This window comes from Sinocyclocheilus rhinocerous, unplaced genomic scaffold (genome assembly GCF_001515625.1).
Source record: "Sinocyclocheilus rhinocerous isolate Xijiao unplaced genomic scaffold, SAMN03320098_v1.1 scaffold119, whole genome shotgun sequence".
NCBI classification, from domain to species: domain Eukaryota; kingdom Metazoa; phylum Chordata; class Actinopteri; order Cypriniformes; family Cyprinidae; genus Sinocyclocheilus; species Sinocyclocheilus rhinocerous.
In genome coordinates this window covers 431311-454489 of record NW_015654491.1, presented here as the reverse complement: position 1 = coordinate 454489, position 23179 = coordinate 431311, and the positions used below count along the sequence as shown (strand labels likewise).

The window sequence follows — 23179 nt, the reverse complement described above, 5'->3', positions numbered from 1 at the left end:
GTGGGGGGGGGGGAGCTATTTTTTAATTTTGTACTGTTTTAACGTCCTGCATAGATACAAAAAGCTTGCATCCATATCTGAATGTGTTTACAAAGCCTTGAAGACACTGAAGCATCAAATGCTTATTCAGCCAAAGGTTAAATGTCTTGGAAACTCAAAGGCACATTTGTGCTCTGCATATTATACTAAAATAATAGTACATGTAGCTATATAGTAGTTGTTTTTGATTAACACTAAAGTTGCTGTGTATTACAAACAACTTCCTGTATAAACTGACACCTCAACATATTGATTCGCATCAAGCTATTTGCATGCTGTTTTTATATAGTGCACCCATTTACTTGAATGTTTAATATTTGAACCTAAAAACTTGATCAAATTCAACAACTTGTTATTCCTGAAAGCATTATCAGGCTGCTAACTTTATTTCTAGGTCAAGTGATAAAAATCTAAGAGAGCTAAGAGCTGAGCAAGCATCAAGCTATTTATCAGTCATTTTACACCCAAATTCAGACAGTACATGACAGAGTATGTAACAGTAAAATGAGAGTCATGTTTTGTAGAAATAGAGTTTTTTTTTTATTATTGATGTTACACAGAAATCAGCCTATTTACCAGGCCTTGATGGAAGACTCCAGGATGAGCTATTGAATTTGTGTCCAGTTGGTAAATGAGAAAGAAGTTGTTCAAGAGTAGTTCGTGCTTGGGGTGGAGAAATATTCCATTCAGAAACGTGCACACACATATGCATCAGTTTACCAGATGAAAAGCCCCTACTTGATTCAGATGTGAAATTAATTATGAAGACAAAAGCTCCTCAATTTCCACTTCATTTGTTTTCTGGATCGAAGCATCACTCAGTCAGGGTCAGTGACAAAAAATTTATTTAATACATACTGTAACACAGAAGACCTTAGCAGTCACATACAAATTCAGTATTTTCACCTTCTATATTGCTTTGAGTTTGAATCTTTTCAATTTCACTCTCTTACAGGTCTCTCTCTGTTTGAGAGATGCTTTGTACAGTGGGGTTGTTCTGAAGATGGCAGTGCTGCACAGGATGTTGAGAGATTCTGTTCCCGTATTCTTGCTTTGGGGATTTTACAGCCATTCAGTGACTGCATCAGGGAACCACCCACAGGAAGTGATGTTACAGATAAGCCCATTTTCAATGTATGACCATCCAATTCTTGTCTGTCGCTTTATAAGGACACCCTTTCATATTTTATCATGCACAATTTCACAAAATCATATTTTTTTATTAAAGCATCTGAGAAATTTTAGTTTTGGACACTAAATTATCTTATATAGGGATAGTTCACCCAAAAATGATCATTCTGTCATCATTTACTCATCCTCATTTTGTTCCGAACCAATATGAATTTCTTTCTTCTGTTGAACACGAAAGAAGACGTTTTTAAGAATGCTGGTAACCAAACATTTGCTGGTAGCCATTGGCTTTGGAAGTTAATGGCTACCAGCAATTGTTTGGTTACCCTTAAGATTCCAGATAACATGCTGAAGTTTGCATGAGATGACACCAGTCATGGGATCTTGAACTTTCTGTTATGAAACATAAACCACATTGAAATGCAGTTTTCAGATGTACCAGATGTCTTTTTAGACCAAAGAGTTTTCCAATTGTTGAAACTGACTAAATTCAATTTTAAATGTTTGTTTAGGTTTCAAAATAAATTATTCTCTATGATTGAACATACCATTCTCTAGCAGACATGCAGATGTATCCTTCCTGGTTATAATGCTGAAAATTTGAATCCATATATCATTCAGCGCAGGTTTCGTCTTTGAGCTCAGCACTAAATTGCGCGAGGAAGAAACAGAAAAGCTGTTGATGAGTGTTACTAAAACGTGCCAGATTTCACACTTTTGATATCACTTCGTTGAACAACCCACAGAGTTGATTCTGCCCAAGCAGATTTGAGATGAGCTCATCCGAGTAACTTTGTGCCGTTGTTTGAGACCGAGGAAGAGATGCACATTATGTATCTCATGCATGAGAAAATAGTGAGATTTTGAGATGGAGACTGAGGGAAAGATTTATTCTGCTACAACAAACAAGGCATGTTGTAATGTTAGAGTGATCTGCTAAAACATGCAACAATGTTTTCATGTTTTTGTCCTTGGCCACCTGATGTGACCTGAATAGAAGGACTCTTTCTCTTTTTCTCTTTTGCTTCGCCAGCCAAAGCAGATTTGTGAACAGATAAACATTTAACACTGCTTCTGCGCCTTTCCCTTCCCCCTTTCTATGTCATCACACACATACACACACCACGTTACGTAAGATGGGTCACATGCCCTCTGTTGCTGCTTCATCTTTGTGTTCATCTCTGTATGTAGAAAGATCAGATTCATTATCTGTTTCTATCCAAATGTCTATTTGTGTATTTTATTCCTATATTTTTAAAAATATTTTCTATATCTTGTTGTCACTTATCTATATGTCATTGGAATCTCTTTAGTTACAATAAGTCTGTGAGCAAAAACAATATCATTGTCTTCAGTGTTTGACTCAAGCTATTCAGGCCTGTCAGGCTGGCAGCCAAATAAATCTTAATGTTTCTTAATGGCAGTGGAAATTAGACCTCTTCATTTCATTGTGTAAATGAGAATGTAAATGAGGTGGTTTTGTATTAATAATTATCTGCAGAAGGAACGTCTCAGGTTACGTATGTAACCATGGTTCCCTGAGAAGGGAACGAGACACTGCGTGCTCTAGGGGTCGCTATGGGGAACGCCTTCGGCGAGACCGGTGTCTGAAGCATACATCTAAACATGACAATGATATTGGCCGGCGATAGCCTATGACGTCATTACCGGCGTGACCACAGTATAAAAGGGCGCCGGGAGAACACGTCATCCGCTTCTTCATCTGAAGCTTACATCTGAAGCATGGCGAGAAGACTAGAGGACGCAGTGTCTCGTTCCCTTTTCAGGGAACCATGGTTACATACGTAACCTGAGACGTTCCCTTCCGAGGGAACTTCGAACTGCGTCCTCTAGGGGTCGCTATGGGGAATGGTATACCCACGCTGCCATGCTGAGGGGAGTGCATGCCAATACCAAGGCAAGCACCAAGTACCAACTCAACCAAGTCAAAGGCGCTGCCCCTAGGACGTTTGACGGCTGTCAGTGTCATAACCCCCTACGGCCAAAGGCCTGAACTGTGCACCAAACTTACCTGTAAGGGCTGGCTTGTATAAAACCCAGGGCAAAGCTCAAGGCCTGGAATCAAAAATAAAAAGGATTCTTCTAAGGGGATAACGCTGAGTATCGGCTGACAAACCCATATCCTGGCCTGTCACACAGAGACTACCTCCTGACTAAGACTGCTCACAAGTAGCAGGGTATTCAGCCTAGCACCTGCAAATAAAAAAGGCGTGGGAACTACATGCTTCCAGTCATCCCTCAAGGGAAGGGGAGTACCACCACGCTCAATCTAATAGGGAGGCAGAAATGGCCCAACAACCTATAAGGCTATAATACAGACGCTAGGAGGGAGCAGCGTGCTCATAAAAAACTAGGGCTGTCAATCGATTAAAATTTTTAATCTGATTAATCGCATCCTGTTTCTGTGATTAATCGCGATTAATCGCACACTTCATGAAATTAAGCATAGACCATTTATCTTGTTTCAAATGTTTATTTTGTCATCATTTGCTATATCCAGCAAAGTAAACCAAAAGTTTGAAGGAAAAAAACTAAACCAACCGCCTGCTGACTGCATATATCTACTACAGTACACAGATCCATTCCGTATAACTAAACACAGCAACATAGCACAGCATAGCAACACAGACACAGCAGCCTGGTTTCCTTTATATTAGCACTGTTTTCGACGGATTGTTTGAATGCATTCGCTTCCTGGATCAACTTTCCTGGAGTTTAGCAGATTAAAATGATCTAATCGCAAGCAGAGTAGCAAAATTGGGTTAAAGGGTTAGAATAGAAATTGTGCTTCAGTAATTTTGCGTTAATTGCGTAAAATTATTTTAACGCGTTAAGGATTGTAAAATTAATCGCATGCGTTAACGCGTTAACGATGACAGCCCTATAAAAAACCCTCCTTTTTTTCCGGGAAAGGGGAGCACTACCAAGCTCAACCATACTAGTATCATCAGAGATACATCAGAAGAGTGAGGCCCAAGTAAGGATCCGGGGCCTGAATCAACTCAGAGAAAGGGGACGAGGCAGCATCGCGTCACCCTTACCATAAAGGATTTTAGAAAGGTGTGCAAAGGCCCAGCCATGATTATGGAATTTAAAGAAGTGCACAGAGAACTAGCGTTTGCACTTAACATAAAATGAATAGACTAGGCTCTAAGCGGAGAACTCACCCAGCTCCCGGGAGCGGGAGAGACACACAGACACTCAATTGGAAGCAATGTGCTCATAAGCGACACTCGAAAGAAGGAGGCACTGCCAGTCTCAACCATAAAAGCAGCAAAAACAGGGAGGCGAAAAGAGTCTAATCATCTTCCAAGAGTAGATTAACAGGGAGGCAGAAAGCCTAACGACCTGCTAGCTACTCAACAAAGCTCCAGGAGCTCACTCCTGATATGCTACTCAATAGAGCCCTGAAGAACATAGGCCTCAAACACAGCTGCTCCAGGAAACTCCAGAAAGTGGAGAACTCACTCATCAGACAAGAGGAGAACTCAGACACTACATAGGGAGCTGTATTCGGGGGGAGCATACTGGCTCAACCAAAGAAGGCAGCCCAGCAGGGAGACCAAGAGGCCTAACAACCTGAAGGCTCCGCCTAGAGCACTAGAGGGGCAGAAGGCCCAGCTCTCAATATGAGAGACTCGCAAAGTCAGAAAGGGTGGTAATAACCCAGGAGCAAGATTCTCTACTCTCCGCAGAGAGGAGAAACAAACGTTCCATTCAGGTTGGAATGACCCTCCCGCAGTGAGGGGAGCACCATGCTCAGAACGCAGATAGAGACTTAAATGCTCCAATAGGGAGAGCTGCAGGCTCCTCACCATAGAAATGATTGACCAAGGAAGCCACAAAAAAGGCCTAGCTACTTGGTGTGATCACCTGTTGGAATTACGAGAGCGGCGCTCCCGGCCCTCAGGCTGAGGCAAGCCCTCAGGCTCAACCCAAGCTCAGGTCTAATGAGGCCCCTCAGGGCAAGACCGAGCAGCTCAGGGAGCATAACAGGAGACAGTGCCTCCAAAATGAGCTCAACCTGGGAGAAAAAACCCCAAAGGCCCGCAGGTCCTGAGGTTGCAGCGCCATACTGGGGACATCATGACCAAGAAGGCTTCCCGGGGAAGCCTGACAACTCGGAGTTGGAGTCCAGCCAGCACGGGATTGACAGGCCATCAGGATCCTGCCAGTCAGCATAAGTGATGCATCCTCAGTGAGGCTTGCTGGAAGAGGAAAGAAATGCTTCCATCTAGGAACGAAAATAGTATAACATACATGTTAGAAAAGGAAAGGTTAACAGGGGAACTGGGAGAGGAAGACGAGGGTAGACGTAAATACCCTAAGAGGGGGAGGTTTGTCCTTATCCGGACGAGAGTGTTGGGAACGCCTCGTCTGGATTACCTCCCTCAGGTCTTGCCTCTGAGCCCTTGACTCGCGCCGTCTTCTAGACCTGCCCGCAGTCGCGACACTAGCCTTCTGGACCTGTCTCTGGTCCTTAGACCAAGACGGGCTAGGACCCCTTTGTTCGGGCTGAGACCTGGGCCTTCATGGAATGAAGGACTGAAAAGCAGCTGAACGTGCCTTCGCCTCCTTAAACTTCTCGACAAGTGCCAAAAAGTTCACAAGGAGAAACCGGCGCATCAAGGAGAAAGCCCCTCTCTTTCTTCCCGATGTCAGCCAGGTTCACCCACAGATGTCTCTCCGTTACCCCCATAGCCGCCATAGATCTGCCTATGGCAGTAGCGGTCTGCTTGGTGGCACGGAGAGCGAGATCTGTAGTGCGGCGCAGCTCAGCCACTTCATCAGGGGAAAGACCCTGACCTTTATCCAGGTCTTTCAGCAGGTCGGCCTGGTAGGCTTGCAAAATTGCCATGGTATGCAATGAAGCTGCAGCCTGACCTGCTGCTGTGTAAGCCTTGCCATTCAGACGAGATGTTATTTGAAGGGGTCTGGATGGCAAGGAGAGAGCCCTAAGAGAAGATGTTTCTCCCATAGCGAGATAGCAGGCTGGCGTCTCTTCAATGGGAGGCACCCTCTCATATCTGCTTTCGCGCATTCCCTTCGATGTTGGCATAACTAGTCTGCTGAAATCTGTGGATACGCGAAGAGAACAGATTTTTCCAAGTCTTCTCGATCTCCACATGAAGATCAGGAAGAAATGGAAGGCTCACCTGAGCTGGAGCCGGCCGCGAGACACCACCCTCTTAGTCCACTTCCATGGCAAGTCAAGCCTTGCCGTGGCGCGTTCCATAACCTCAAGTAGCTCCTCATACGCAGGGCAGGAGGTTTGAGAGGACTCAGTATCAACTTCCTCGTCCTCATCTAACACCTCATACTCTTCCTGGCTGGGAGCCAGCAGAGCACTAGCTGCTGGATCAGATGACGTCAGAGAAATAGCGTCGTCCTCCAGCAGCTCACTCTCGTCCGTGACCAATGAACGAGTAAGGGAAAGCCCCTTCTTCAATTCATCGGCCAGGTCCACTTGAGAACCCCATGAGCTCAGTTTCCTCCGTGCCTCAGCAGCGGCAGGTCCTGAGCCCCGAGGAACCGATGGCTGTCCCTCTTTCCTCGAAAAGAGGGCCAAACGAGAGCAGAGCTTTCTCATGGGAAAAAGCTCACAATTAACGCATGTCGCCCCCTCGAGGATGTCACGCGCGTGCTCCTCGCCCAAACAAACGACGCAAAGATTGTGTGTGTCATCGGGTGTAAAATAATGCGGACACAGATCCACACACTTCTTAAACGTCTTGCTAGTGCTAGTGCTCGCCATATTAGTAACAAAAAGAACCGCGTTCTTACCAGTATGCACTTCAAACAAACAGTCCTTGAAGACGAAGAAGAGGATGACGTGTTCTCCCGGCACCCTTTTATACTGTGGTCGCGCCGGTAATGACGTCATAGGCTGTCGCCGGCCAATATCATTGTCGTGTTTAGATGTATGCTTCAGACACCGGTCTCGCCGAAGGCGTTCCCCATAGGGACCCCTAGAGGACGCAGTTCGAAGTTCCCTCGGGAAGGGAACATACTGTATATATTTCTCATTAAGCATCGTTCACAAAATTTTAATGAAGTAAAAATATCATTCTGTTCAAAAGTATTATTCCAAAGACTCTTAAATTCACAAACACACTCTTCTGGTAATTAGTTTAATCACCACTTTTTATTTTAGTATTCTTATCCTAGAGCAATTTTATTTATCTGAATCTGTTCAGACAAGTGTTTCTCTTGACCCTCATCTAATCAGCAGTCATCATGTTTTAATTTCTCCTGTTCCACATAATGGAACCCCTTTCAATATTTTATGATCTGTTTTGTTCTGGCATGTTGTACACCTTTTCAATTATGTTATGGTGAAATACTCTCAAGACACGCAATCCAAGTGGATCACAATTGAGCTCCAGCTGAAACTGCTCCATTTAGAGCTGTTTATATAAAAGTTCATGAAAAAATAAAAAATCTGTCATTATTCACATACTGTTCCAAATTCATATTACTTTATTTCTTCTGTGGAACACAAAAACTGAAGGTTTGCAAAATGTTCATGCTGCTTTCTTCAATATAATGAAAGTTGATGGTAACCGGGGCTATCAAGCTTAAAAAAGGACAAACAGCACAATAAAGCCATCATTAAAATAGTCTATTTAACCTGTCCACTTTATTCCAAGTCTTTTGAAGTCATACGATATCTTTGTGTGAGGAACAGACTACAATTTAAGTTGAATTTAAATCTCGCAATTACCGTTCAGTTTCATTGTATGGCAAAGAGCAGCTTGGACATTCAGACAGGTTTCAAAAGACATCATTTGTGAGTAAATGATGACAGAAGAATCTTCAATTCTGGGTGAACTATCCCTTTAACACACACTGCTGCTCAGTGACTGAAATAACTTCACAATAACTCTATTATGCTGCTAGATGGCAGAGCATGACTTAATACTGTGATTTCACTGGTGATGATTTCAAGAGGACAGCATAATGACAGCATTATTGCCAATATTCAACCCTGCCGACTATCTGACTGTTGTCTAGAGACAGATTTCATCATTTCAACTATTTGTCACAAACATACAAGTATGATGTAATAAATGCATGTTTATTAGCCTGTAACCATGTTTGTGTGTCAGGGCATGAGTTGGTGTTTTGAATAGGGCCATACTGATGATTGACAGGTTGAGTCAAAAACACAGTATATGTAAATACTGTATAACACACTGTATAAACACACATATACAGATAAGTTGCACTCAGACATACACACTTTTGCATATTACATGTACACACATGTACATAAATAGTCATTTTTGTTCATTTGCAATAATGTATTAACCAGGACAATGTGTATTGTATAACAGTCAAACCTGTTATATCCAGCTTGTAAGGTTTACCTTTAAATGTTGTACAGTCATGCAGTGCAACACTGCAACACATCTTGGCCGAATGACAGGCTCACTGCGTGCTTACGCAAACCCCCACTGATGTGAATGGACCGCCTCGAGAACAGCTTGTCAATATGTATGTGTGAACATGCTGGCAGTGTCTGCAAGACAAATGCCATGTATTCTCTCTGCTATGGTCAGTGGTGTTGTAGTTCTTTCAGTCCGCCAGCAGAGGTCAACCTTCACACAGCGCTGCCACAGAATTGTAAATTTTTCTTGCTGTCTAATCAGAAAAGCAGCCCCAGGAACAGACGGCTAATTTTAGGTTCTTGTATGCCATTTAAAACATTTTTTTTTGCCATAATCAGCTGTTTTAATGCCAGCTCTCTGTTTCTTTCACACATACAGAAGGATCAGCTGTATACCTGGGCTCCGATGGGACAGAATGAGATCAGAACACCTGGGCGGCTCCAAACAATGTGGCCTCCGAGTCTGACCCCCACCGATGCACAGGTGCGAGTATGTGAACAAATATGGTTTTATATGCCCAGAGTAAGAATTGTGCTGCCATTATTGCTATTATTATGATATTTGTTATATACCATGATACTGAATGATTGCCATGTGGTAATTCAAAGAAAACCATGGAACTGCTATGTTACATTTAGAAAAACATGGTGTTATCATGGTACTATGTCCAAAGTTAGTATCATCCTACTTACTAAACATCTTGGTACTATCATGAAGTACTAGGTAAATACCATTGTACATCAATTTCAGCATGGTTGATTTCAAAGTACCCTAGTATTACTATCTAATAATGTATCATCACTGTATCATGACAACAACCTAGTACCTTTTATATGGGTAACAATAAGTTCCAAAACTTCCCATGCTAGTGCCATGATTTAGACATTTCGATGGTATTATATTTTTGAACATGGTAGCATGTTACTATTTTGTTTTTGGAAGTGTAATATGATAAAATCACGGTATTTGTTTAAAGTATCTTGGAGTACCATGTTAAAAATATAGTGTATGAATATGGTATATACCAAAATACCTTGGTATTACAATCTCATCCAATAACATAAATGTGCCATGTTACCACCTCTGTACTTTTTATAAGGGTAACCAAAAATGTGAATAAATGTTTTTTTTTTTTTTTATGTTTTTGGACATTTATAAGGTATTATGATGTTTGTTGGACATGGTGGCATGGTAATTTTTTGGACATTATTTGAAGTACCATGGAGTACAATGTGAAAACCTTGGTGTATGAATATTGTAATGATTCACTACCATGTTAAGTACCATGGTACTACCATATCATTTCATTGCTGTACTAGAGTAAATTTTTGTAAGACCTGTGTGTAATCAAACATGCATTTGCTTTTCTCTATCGTCCATGAATGTGTATGTTAGTAAGTGTAAACACTTAGCTAGTTTTAAATCATTCTCCATCAGGTTCAACACCCTTACATTGCTAAGAAAGTATTTTACCACCTCACAAGCCATACGTCTCTTTAGCGTTGCTATGAGACCCTCTCTAAACAGCATCCTAACAGCATCTTATCCTGATTTAAACATCTGTCCAGCAGACGCTGTGCCTGCCATTGCATTTTAAGATCCACCATGTTTGAATTCTGAGATGATAAATGACCGCTTGTATTCCAATGTTCAAAGCACACACGCAACACCTTATATTACAGCTTATTCCTCATGTTTCTAGTAGGAATGTTCTTTAATATGATTCGGAATGCAGATTCCTTCACAAATGGAACTGGCTTTACTACCCTCTAGTTCTTGTGATTATTTTTTATTTTTATTTTTTGCAGAATATGTCTTTTTTTACAGTCATACTTGTAATACTTAACATATATTATGCCCTGGTACACATGTGACCATATCAAATCGCATGAAGGAACTTCTCTGGCTACTAATGACTCTAGAATTCCTGAGGCCTGGAGGTCTGGAGCCAAAATGTTCCAAACCTCACTGGCTGTGGAAGAGGGTTTTGTGAATGAAAGCATCCCCCCCAAACCCATGTCAGTCTGACAGGGCCCAACATTTAACCAGACTCCATGTGTGTGATATGTTCTCTGCCCCCCCCCCCAACCCTTCACACAGACCCACACAATCTCTTTGAAGCTGTTTGAAGCTGTGTAATAGAAAGGCACAAACTCTTCCTTCTTCATTCCCAGAGACTCTACGGCTCGCCTTTTAGGAGTCCTCAGAGAAAACTTCTGGAGTCTAGACTTGTTGGACTTCCTTGACCCTCGCTGCCAGATTGTATGTGTGCGTGACGAAGTTCATCTCTGTATGTTATGTGTGTGTGTTTATCACCATGTTTGTGTGTTCGCCAAGTGCATCCCTTGTGTGTTGTGTGCTGATTTTTACACGCTGGCTGTGGTGGTTCATTCATTTCCCTGGGTTCGCTCTCTTCCCTTCATCCAGGAAGCACCGCTACGTTTTCCCGATCAGCCAAAGTGCTTTTATTGACTTGTGGGACGCCACATGCGTGCCTGGTCTGTGTTATTAAGAAACACGGCCCCTTACTCACAAACATACACTCACTCATACCATTCCTCAGAAAACTGGGTCTCTAAGGAGAAACTAACATCCGCTTAAACAAGGCACTAACTCATTCTAGTACGATCGCATGTGACTGGAGGTGTCTGTGTTTTTCATTCCATGCTGCTGTTTCTTTTTAAAGATGTGAAGTCTCTCTTTTCTGTATCCTGCTCTCCACAGGATGGATCCACGGGGCAATCTGGAATCGTTCCGGAAGGGACTTCCATTTCAATTCAGGAGCTAGAGCGAACAATTGAAGAATTGCTTGTGAAAATATCAGTTATGGAAAAAGACAATAACGTTTTGGATGGAACAAAGTTTGGAAAGAGGGATCGAGAGGTGGTTGGTTTTAATCAAACCCTCAAACAGACTAAACTAAATGAACAAAGAGCTTTGCACCACGTGAAAGCCATTCAGACCTCGCCTGTCGAGGAAGCCTTTAAATTTACAGTGTCTTTATCAGACCAATCACAGACTCCCAAATTAAGTGACACCACCACTTCACCAGTGGGATTACCCAATACCTGTAGCTGCCAAAGAAAACAGGAAATCCGTCCCCCTGCACAACCACTGTTTCCTGTTTTTTCAGGTTTACCGACACCTTCAAAACCAGATGCATCAATACCTCCACCTACTCCACCTCCACTCCCAGATATGACTCCACTCCATCTGCCTTTCCCAGGTACGACTCCACCCCCTCCACCTCCACTTTCAGATATGGCCCCGCTCCATTCGCCACTCTCGGGTACAGCCTCTTCCCCACCACAACCTCCACTCATATGTATGGCTCCACCCCTTCCAGCTCAACTCCCAGGTATGGCTCTGCCCCCTCCACCACCTCCTCTCCCAGGTATTGTTCCACCGCTTGCACCTGTGGGCATGGCTCCACCCCCTCCACCTCCACTTCCTGGCTGTGGACCTCCACCCCCTCTTCCTCCACCTCCTGGCTGTGGACCCCCACCGCCACCTCCTCCACCTGGTTTTGGGCCCCCACCACCCTTGGCTCCCCCTCCACCCTTCATGGGATTGGTGCCGCCTGGCATGACTCAGGACTCCGTCCCCCTAAAGGCTGTCATCGAGCCTCCACGGCCCATGAAACCTCTCTACTGGACACGGATTCAGCTACTTGCCAAAAAGTAATCACATGCCCCGTTGATTGAATGCTACATGTTTTTGCCATGTGTATACTGAATGCTTGTGTTTCACCTTATTTAAATACAGCCAAGGCTTGATTATGATCACACATATGATAAGGCAAACTGATATTTTTATTTCCCTCGCTCATAGGGATGCCAAAAGTGCCCTGGTGTGGGAAAAGGTTCAAGAGCCATCAGTAGACTTTGACGAATTTGTGGAGCTGTTTGCCAAAAGCGCAGTCAAGGAAAAGAAGAAACCTATCTCAGATACCATAACGAAATCGAAGGCCAAACAGGTAAGAGGACTTTTCTACACTCCCACTGATTAAAAACACTGGGCCCAGGACATTTTTTGGGTGGGACCTCTTTTCATGGACCCAACAAGTAGGCCATACCATAGTGGAACTTAGTAGGCCCCCCTCGTCTCAGCTCCCAGGACAAAATTCCCGGTTGTCTTCCCTTGAAGATAGCTCTGCCCAGGCTCCCACCTCACCACACACAAAACCATTAACACTAATTTCACAAGCACAGCTTGTGAATCAGAGCCTTACAGACATTCAGTAAATGGTATAAGCTTTATTTAATGTTCCCTTAACCAAAGTGTGACTATGAGACTCTTTGATAAGACTGTTTACCGTCAGAAACAACCCAGACATCTACCACATCTGAAGCTAATCTCGCTCTCTCTCTTCCTCTCTGGTAGTGGTGTGAAAATTAGTCACTGGTGAGAGTTTTGTGGTTCCTTCGTCTGAAGTCAAACAGATTTCTGATACCAACCCACAGCTACACAACAAGCAGATTACAAACTGCATCACACAAATTTAATTGTCCTGCAGCTGTGTTCTTCAACTATGAATTATGTAAAGATATGTTATGTGACAGTATATAGTATATATATAGTTTATAGTTTAATATAAGTTTGAGATTTGTCATTTCTTTTTAAAGAATTGAATACTTTAGTTCAGGAAGGATGCATTAAATTTACCAAAAGTTAAATTAAAGATATTGATGTTCAAATAAATGCTGTTCTTTTAAACCTTATATTCATCAAATAATTCTGAAAAAAAGTATCACCGTTTCGACAGAAATATTTAGCAGCGTAACTGTTTTTAACATGAATAATAATAATAATAATAAATATTTCTTGAGCAACAAATCAGCATATTAGAATAATTTCTGAAGGATCACATGACACTGAAAATTGGAGTAATGGCTGCTGAAATTTCACAGGAATAAATTAATTTAAATATTTACAGATAAAAAAAAAACAGTTATTTTAAATTGTAAACATAAGAGACTTAAAAATATTATATACTCCAGACTTTGAACAGTATTATATGTACAGTAAAAATATGTATGTCTACCATCATAATACCATGTTTATTTTTCTCCAGATATTTACCATGGTAATACCATGTTTTTTTCAGACATGTACCATGGCAATACCAACCTCTGGAGGAAAAAAAGTTTTAATATGAACACGTTTTGAAAATACACAGTGGTATTGTCTACAAATAGGATAAATAACAAGCTGGATGTTTTACCATGTAAATATTGAGAAATTCTAAGACTTTTGAAAGTTTTCTGTTTGCTCCCTCTCTCTTTCTCTCTCTGGTCTGTAAGATATGAGGAATGGGGGGGGGTCTGTATTGAGTTAAAACCCACAACCCTCAAACCACCAGCCAACCCAGCGACTCCAGTCAGCCTAGTGTGGTCGTGCCACACTTTATATGTGTGTGTGTGTGTAAGAGAAAGAGAGAGTGGGTGGGTGTGTGTGCATTAGATAATCTATTCAGCATTATTCACAGAACAGTTGCTTTAGGCTTACAGTTTGCACATATCAGTCAAAATTAAAGTGCTAATGTAATCAAATGCCCTTATAATTCATGTGAAATAGATGTATAAATTAAAAACAACTGCCTGAAGCTCCATTTGAACCCACATAATCATGTTAATTTTATGAATCATGTTCATTTTACGGCCTATTGCTTTGGCAGTAGTTATCTGGTCCTTTAGCTGGTAGTTACTGTACAACCGCCGAACCGCCATCCTCCCTCATACAGCGACATCCACGCTTCCCACCGAAACGGTGCTAGAGTATGGAATCAATTCTCATTGGTCGGTAAGCGTCTGGTTTGAGATCCAACTCATCACAGGCATGAGTGTGTTTCCCACATCATTAACGTAGCACAGCACTCTGCAGTCGCACTGTATTTAGTGGTCGTGAGCCCCGTGGAGATAATGAGATCCAGCGGCTTTCTGATGATCACACTATAGGCCGCCATCACACGCTTTCAAGTGTGGCCTGTCTTAGGTTTTCATGGCTCCAAATTCTTTCCAACAATCAGAATTTTTTCAGAAAAGAGTGTTGTTAACAGGCGGTCATGAAAGACGATATGTTTGCGATGGCACTTAATGGACAGACTTAATATCTTGTATTTTGATTAAACATTTTTACTTTTTTTTTTTTTATTAAAAAAGGCAAAAATAAAGAAGTTTTTTTTTATTTTTGCAGTATGAAAAGACAGATTATGTGAGGTATCCCATGCATCCACACACAACTCAGACTTATTTGAAAATGCCTGATTTGAAGGGGCCATCGGAAAGTGTCAAAATCTAACTCGGTTTAATTTGACTAGACAGGTCTGTCATCTGTATATTACTGTGGTGCTCTTTAGCAGAGCCAGAAACTGGAGAAAGTAAAGTTATTTTGATATATGTGGATGCTATGCATGAAAGAATGAGAGACGAAGACCTCTCCATAATACCATATGAGGAAACAGTCATAAATACTCATACTTTGGCTTTGTTTTTGGCTTCCTTATTAGGCCAAAGTACCTCTGCGTGCTATTAAATTTATGAGGGCAGCCAGATGAAATACTGTGTTTATGCATTTTTGTCACCAGCAATAATATTCAGGGTAAACTTTTGTGTTGAAATAATTGTGGAATCTTTTTTATAGTATAAAGTGACTGCTGTTTTATAACAGTAACAAAATATAGCTTCTCTCTCTCTCTCTCTCTCTCTCTCTCTCTCTTTCTCTCAGGTTGTCAAGCTGCTGAGTAACAAACGTTCTCAGGCGGTGGGGATTCTGATGTCCAGTCTTCATTTAGATATGAAAGATATTCAGAATGGTGAGGTTTTTATCGAATTATCATCATTATTATTATTATTATGCATTGGAGTCTTGATAGTGTGTGTTCATGGCTATTCTTATGAGATTCTGAGATTCTGCTCAGCCTCCTCAGCATGTAACCTCTCTAAAGGGGGAAATATGATGTCACAGCCAATTAAGACTCATTGTTCGGTGCTGTTTATACAGTTACTGATTGTGTTTGAAAGAGGGGTTGGTTGCGTTTCAGGGTTCAAGAGTAGGTTGATACTGTAGATCTTAATGGACGTGATGATTAGAGCCGCATCATCTTTCTCGTTGTGTTCTATTCTTATACTATAGTTACGGTTTTAATCTGTTTTTGCAAAAAACACTCAATGTCCTGTTTCTCTGCGGAAGATATTTCCTCATTTGTCTCTGAAGCCTTTTTCTATCTAATTTGTCTCTCTCTATCCCTCTTATTGTTGTCATCACTTTATCTGCTCGTTCATCCCCTTAAAACGAGTATAAAGGAAATAATGCCATTTCTTTTCATCACAAGTTTGGGAATGTTAGACCTGTCTCTCAACTCCCAGAGCTGTCCAGACCTCTTGATTGTGGATTTTGTGATTTGGCGAAGGAGTCACTGTAATAGAATACATAGGGGAAAGGCCAAACACTGCGACACCTAATTGGTAAAAGTAGAAAAATGTTTCAGAAGGGTTGATTGTTTCACACATATATCTTCAAATTGGCTACACATAACTTTAAATTAAATATCTTTAAATTAAATTAAATAATTAAATAAACGTACCTGTGAAAGGCAGATAGTAGAGGATGAAAAATATTAATTATATTATATTATATTATATTATATTATAATTGTACAGGTAACATTCATGAACCTGTAGGTAGCAACAAATTACAGATTAGATGAGTGAATCACTTTATTAGTGAGTCATTCGAATCCTTTACTCAAACAATTTATTATGATTCATTTTGTTGTGGAACACTGCCATGTTGTTTTATTCCTTTTGATTTCTGAGAAATTTCTGTGATTTTTTTTTTTTACTATCAGGATGGATAAAAAGTGTATTCTTCAGCAGTGTGTTTTTAGCATTGCGTACTTTTTAGTCATTCAATAGTTAACAGGCATCAGACAAGCTGTATTCTGTTTTCTTTCAGTAACATTTTTTCATGCATAATTTCCCTCCAGTCTAATCCACTGTAACAACAATCCTTTGTTAAATTCTATTTTTCTTTCTTCGTTTTAATGAATCAACAAGGCTGGATGCAGTTTTAAAAACCACATCACATTATGTGAACGGATACCTAATATTATACACACGCACACATGCACACATATCCTCAGTTAGTCTTTAAACTGGTGGTATTTGAAGAAATTTTTACTGGCTCTTTGAGAATTTATGGGCACAGTCCCCATCTATTATGCAGCTCAGTACCCACAATTCAGCACTGGTCGGGTCTCATTGGGTCTCGCTGCAATTCTGCCCATTGCAGAGGCCAGTATGTTTGGCCAGAGTAAACCACCAAATAGAAACAAACAGTTACTCTGACAGTGCTATTTACCCAGAATCAATACATTCCTCAACATCACGCTTCACCACACTGTCCTGGATCAGGCCCTTAGAGGAACTAGGAAAGAATTTCGTGAGTTGGTTTAATTGCAGAGTTTAAAGGTTCATGCAAAGTTATGAGGCATTTATTACAGTCAGTAGAGAAGATGTTGCCCGTCTGTCTCTCTTTCCTTTCATTATACAATTATCAGCCATCAAACATGAAAAAAACTCTTCTTAGGATCATTAAGGAACCTAAACCTAATCTGGTGCAGCTCCTTGGTGGATTTTCACTGAATCGCTCCCTTTGTGTCAACGTTCTTGTTTCCCTCAGCTGGTTTTCATAAGATCTCATGTTTGAGCCTGAAAAACACTCCTGCATGATTGACTAGAGCACAGGCAGCTCTTGCATAAACACACTTGGTGACAAGCCTTTGATTTCTACCCATAACAGTCTCTAAGTTTCACAAGTCAGCTTGGAGTTGGCAATGATCAACGCCGACCCCCTCTGGACGAATTGTTTGTTATGTTTCTTCAGTGACTCACACTCAGTTGTTCTGCAGTGTCGTCTGTTTGGGTCTTCTGAACTGTCACAGGACATTGTTTTGTGGAAACATTCTGAATCATGGCAGCGATCACAAAGAAAGCAACCAGAAAACATGTGTACAATCATGCTTTAATATAAAATGCTTCCTCCTCTTCTCTTTGTTAGCTAAACATTGTACCGTTTTATAGTTAGCAGTGTTTAGAGAGAGAAGGTGGTGTGTGTGTCCGTACAGCTGAAGAATTGCAAACATGGTAGCATTCGGTGTATATTTTCTTTGTCTGGTTGTGTACGTTTGGAAGATAGTAATTATGGAAGCTTGGCACGAACTGCATATTGTAAACCTGCTAGGAACTATGAAACTGCTCGGAGAAAATAGTTTGGCCTATGAAATATGTAACAAGAGCAGTTACAGAAATGTAGCGTAGCAGATCTAGAGTTCAAACCTGATCCATAAGCTACCATTGGTCACTTAACCAAGGCACTTATCCCAAGGTTGCTCCGGGGGATTCCTCCTGTAATAGGTGTTATTTGGATAAAAGCATCAGCTAAAGGATGAGCTATATAACAGTAAGAGTAAGCGAATTTCAGGTGATTATAGTCATTGGGGTGTAAAACATATCATTGTGTTTATTGTTTCATAAATGTGAGAATTTCTACTCAGACCTACTATAATTTCCACTAAGCCTTTGTTTATATCGAAACAAAAGATCTCTGAATAGGCCTAGCTTATTATTATTATTATTATTACTGGATTATATATATATATATATATATATATATATATATATATATATATATATTTAATTCAGATTACATCAAATAAATGTCTGTTTTATAATACATATATATATACTGTATATCATATTAAATATAAAAATATTATTAATATTATTATTATTTATTAAAGTTTCTATTTATTATTGACTAACAAATGCTAAGCACATTTAACTTTAGCACAATGTCAGCTACAAACATAGTCAAATAATTTAATGCAAACAACATATTAAAATATGTAATTCTTTGGTATCTGATTTTTGAATTTAGAAGCTTTCAAAACAATCTCTCCCTCAGATTAAAGCAAGCCCGCCACACTAAACTACTGCATCAGTGTTTTGGGGAAGCACAGACCACAACCCTGGACATCAAGAGACAAATTCTTTGTTTGGAGACTTTGTTGTAGGGGTGTGGGGATTACACTGTTGTTGTTTGTGTATGTAGTGATTGGGGTGTAGATCTGGTGGGATAATATTGTCGGGTTGATGACAGGTTATATTACCCAGTCATAGATCGTGCACACTTTTTTCACTCTCTTTCTCGTTCTCTCTCGTGCACTGTCATGTGTTTCCTCTCCCCATCTCTTTTAAGGCTGCAGTTGCTCTCTTTGATATCTTTCTCCCAAAACAGGAGTAATGCTTTGCTGTCTGTCTCCATTTTCTTCGTCTGTGCATTGGCCAGATATGGATGTTTTTTGTTATTCTTTCTTGTGTGGTTTCTGGAATGTGCCAATGATCAATTTCTCAATTCCCCAAATGACTGAACACACAAACGTTATCCCATAATAGCTCTATTTAGCACAGAAAAAGTGTTCAGTCTATAGCCAGCTCAATAACAGCCCTGCTAGAGATTCAAATGTTTTTATTATGTAAAAACAACTCTGGAAAATAAATGTTTGGTGCTGAGTAAACATGTTTTGATTGTTAGATTATATGATCGACCATGCCCAGGGTTAAAGACAGGTTTTTTCGTTTTTGAAGAGTTAGTTTATATTGTGCTGTATGTGACTACTGAGCCATTTAAGTTTAAGTAGTATTTTTTGTAAGATTTTTTTTTACTGTTTATGAAAGAAGTCTTTTATGCACACTGGGCTGCTTAATATTTTTGTGGAAACCATTACACATATTTCAATGACTATAATAATGTTATAATACATTGTGTACACTCACTAAACAAGTGAGAGTGGAGAGATTCGTCCTCACGCGAGCCTATCGCAAGACATCTGGTAGGGGGGGCACCTGGGGTGGCCAGCCAAATTTCAGGGGGGGGCCGGTGCCACCCCTGGCCACCACGTAGACACGCCCCTGGCTATGAGTCCCTCACTGATTATTTGTGTCCTTGTTTTGTTTTTGTGGGGGGGTTGGGGGTTGTGAAAGGGTGTAAAGTAAATTTATACAAAATAAGACCAGACATCCTAAAATGGCAGAGGAAGCACTGATGTATCTAATAAACAGTTAATTGTGAAACTGAAATACATATTAGTCACTACTGGATTACGTACAACTAATAATAATAAAAAAAAGATTAATAAAATAAAATTAGATTCTACGAGTGATAACATGGCTTGCCATACTGACAGTTTCTTAGTAGTACCACATCCATGAGAATGGCCTGCAACCCATTTGAGGTATATCTCTCATTTGCAATAGATTTGCATGGCTTGAATTGGATCCCATCAGAGTATTGTCATAAACCATAGTCACCAAAGAGTAAATCAAAATAGATGTGTTCTGTGTAATTCTCAAAATTTCATAATTGGGTGATTACTAGTGAACCGCAGTTATGGGATTGATTTGCTACATGGACTTCATCTAAGAATTCATTGCAAGAAATATAAAATGAGGCTTAATTACATCAAAGCTCTGATTCAGCGGCGTGCCTATATATGCTGTGCATGTGTGTGTCAGAGTCAGATGTGCACACATGTCTATATGCCTTTTGTGTTGCTTTGTCTGTGTATGGCAGCTGCCTAGAGGGGGTGGTTTGAATGATGCAATCCCTGCCATCCATTAGCAAATTTGTCCCGTTTTCTGCACCGCGTGGAGCACATTTTGACAGCGGGACTATATAATTAGCTGTGTCGACTGGTGAGTTTTCAAAAGCTGCAAAGTAAAAACTCACATAATCATTATGTTCCTTTTTTTTCATGTTCATCTGCTGGGTCACCAATATACCAGCAGCAAGCAGAACAGAATGTGCCATTCCCTGTCAGTGCCATATTTATTTATTTATTTAGAAGGGTTTTGGAAATCCTCAAATCCATTCTACCTCTTCTTCATACTTATTAAGATCATGGAGCATACACTGTGTATATTATGTAAATTGTGGACATTGTTTTAATAGATTCCATGTATTTACTGTACATAGTATTTATATCTATCCAATTGATTTATAAAAAATTGATTATTCAGCTGCACTCTATTTAATGCTTCTATTATATATACAGCATGTGAATACAACATGTTAGGCTTACATTTTCAAATATATATTTTGTGTCCTTACAGCTGTCTGATGCCTAATAAGGGTTTGTAGAGTAAATACCCACCCACCCTTGCACATTTTACACGCTTAGTTTATGTCAAGTAGAGACAACTTTCGCCAGACACACCCCTAAAACTTGGACGTGGTGGTCTGCGTTTCTGATTGGTCGGGAAGCGCGACTGACAACACCTGCTTAACTCCCTCATCCAAATTGACACCCGGACTCTGGGAAATATATCCAGCATCCATCCCTTCTCCACTCTCACACACACGCTCCCTGTGTCATCTCGACAGTCTCCACATCAGATCCCGCGCTGACAGCCTGTTATTATTTATCGCGCAACCTGAGTGGAGAAATGTTGATCAAATGCGCACTAGCCTTGCTGCTTGTCTCCGTTTTGGGGGAATTGGTGGGAACGGATAACGTTGACGTTCACGAGAGTCACCGTGAGAAACCGGCCAGTCAGAAGGGACGTCTCTCCTTACAGAACACAGGTAAGAGAAAGCAAGTGTTGCGAAGCTGCGATCGATCGCGCTCCAGACTGAGTCTTGTGCGGTCAGAACGCGATTTCAGCGCAAATCCGACCAATTCACACCTCATTTTCCGAATACGCAGGAAGGCGATAACTCGTAAATACGGAGCGCACGCAGAGAAATCCAATATCTTCGTAAACTATTAATAGCGTGGCACAAGGTAGGCAGAGATATACGGTGACATTGCTGTCAGGTTCGCGCGTGCGTCTTATTTTCGTGGATTCGTGTTTACGCACGACATCCTCGGCTGGTATTTTATTATTAACTGCCATGCAAAGTGCTCATTATAAAGAGTATCAAATATAAACGTGCGCAACTTTTGTTGCATTGTGCGGGCGAGCAAGTTAAACCTGTAGTGTGGAGTGATGCAATGGCTCTACGTGTTGCACTAGGTGGATCAAACTTAACCGTTCTCACGGCAGAAAGACAATTTAATCCCGTGCATTTTGACAATGAAATACAGCAGCGATGTCAGGCATCAAATCTTTTCAACTTTTGCACGGGACTGGCCCAGTCTAGGTTATTACAGCAGAAGAGCTCAGTGGGTCTCAGTGCTGTGTGATTCCACGCACGATCCACGACGGCTCACTTTACCTGTGCACCTCCATCAGCAGAGATCCACTGCAATGCATTTACACTGATATTGGGTAGTATTCATATACAAGACCTTAAAAACCTGTTTTCTGGTCTGCCTTGGGAAAGCTAGCGTGTCTCCGACATAGTGATAACACTCGTTGCCTTCTCTAGTGCAGCTCAACCAGGTCTCGTCCCATTCGTCGATCTTTGTGATATCACAAATCCCGGAAAATGTGCGTTGTAGTCCAAACGAGTCGTTCGTTGTAGTTTTTGAAAAGTGATCTGTTAAATAAAATATCTCCTTTTGAAGTGGACTTTGAACTTTGTAACTTTGCAGATATTTTTTTATGCTCAAACAGCAACATTACAGACTAACTAAAGTTGAAAAAGTGAAAAAGCATAATAGGACCCTTTAAGTGTGCGTGGGTGCTGATGAGTTTGCACACCATGATCGCCATGTGCATTGCAGCAGCAGTCATAAATCTTGCTGTCAGCACTAGAGCTCCTTTACATGTTTTCTGTATAAGAGTGTGTGCTGCATGTCATTATGACGAGATAAAGACAGGGCGTCTTAGCCACACATCATCTTCAGACCTACAAGATGGCAGAACGTTCCTCACACAAGTCTAATCATTATTTCAAAACAGTTCATATGTGGGCACTTTTCTTGTCATTTTGCTCCTTGTGTTATTTCGGGAATATGTAACATTTTATAATACCTTTCATTCAAACGTCATTGCATTATGCATACATTCATACATGTGTGTGTGTATGTATATATATATATATATATATGTATATGTGTGTGTGTGTGTGTGTGTGTGTGTGTATAGCATAGATCATATATACCATAGATCATTCAGAACGGCAAATCTCCAGGAATCATCGGTTGTAAAAGCAAACAAACAAGCAAACAAACAAAAAACATTATTTAGTTTTTCCAGCTGCTCTAATTAGATGTCTGATCCACATATATATTTCTGCAGTGCCGAATCACAACCAAAACAATGTTCTTCTGCAAAATGCATGCAGTTTTATTTTTCAACCAGCAGAGGGCCAAAAGACACATAGTGTAGTGTTAACAAAAAATAAAGTGACATGAAGGTGTGGTGTGATGTTGTATGTGTGTGTAAGTGTAATTATGTGTGTGTAGAAACTTTCTGCTGAAATCTTTCCTTCCATCCCTCTGTTTTTCCTCCAACCCACCCATTCCCGCTGTAGCTTGAGGCGGTGTTGTTGAGTTTAAATGTTGAGGTTGTTTCTCTTTAGTGTGCGAGACTCCACGCTGTCTCTGACTCCTTCAACCAAAACCACGGAATACCCCCCCCCCCCCCCCC

At 40.8% G+C, this 23179-nt stretch overlaps 1 pseudogene; it reads left to right on the top strand.

Moving 5' to 3' along the window:
- The window catches only part of LOC107717049 (formin-2-like), a 41855-nt pseudogene that overhangs the window by 8132 nt on the left and 10544 nt on the right, over window positions 1-23179 (top strand).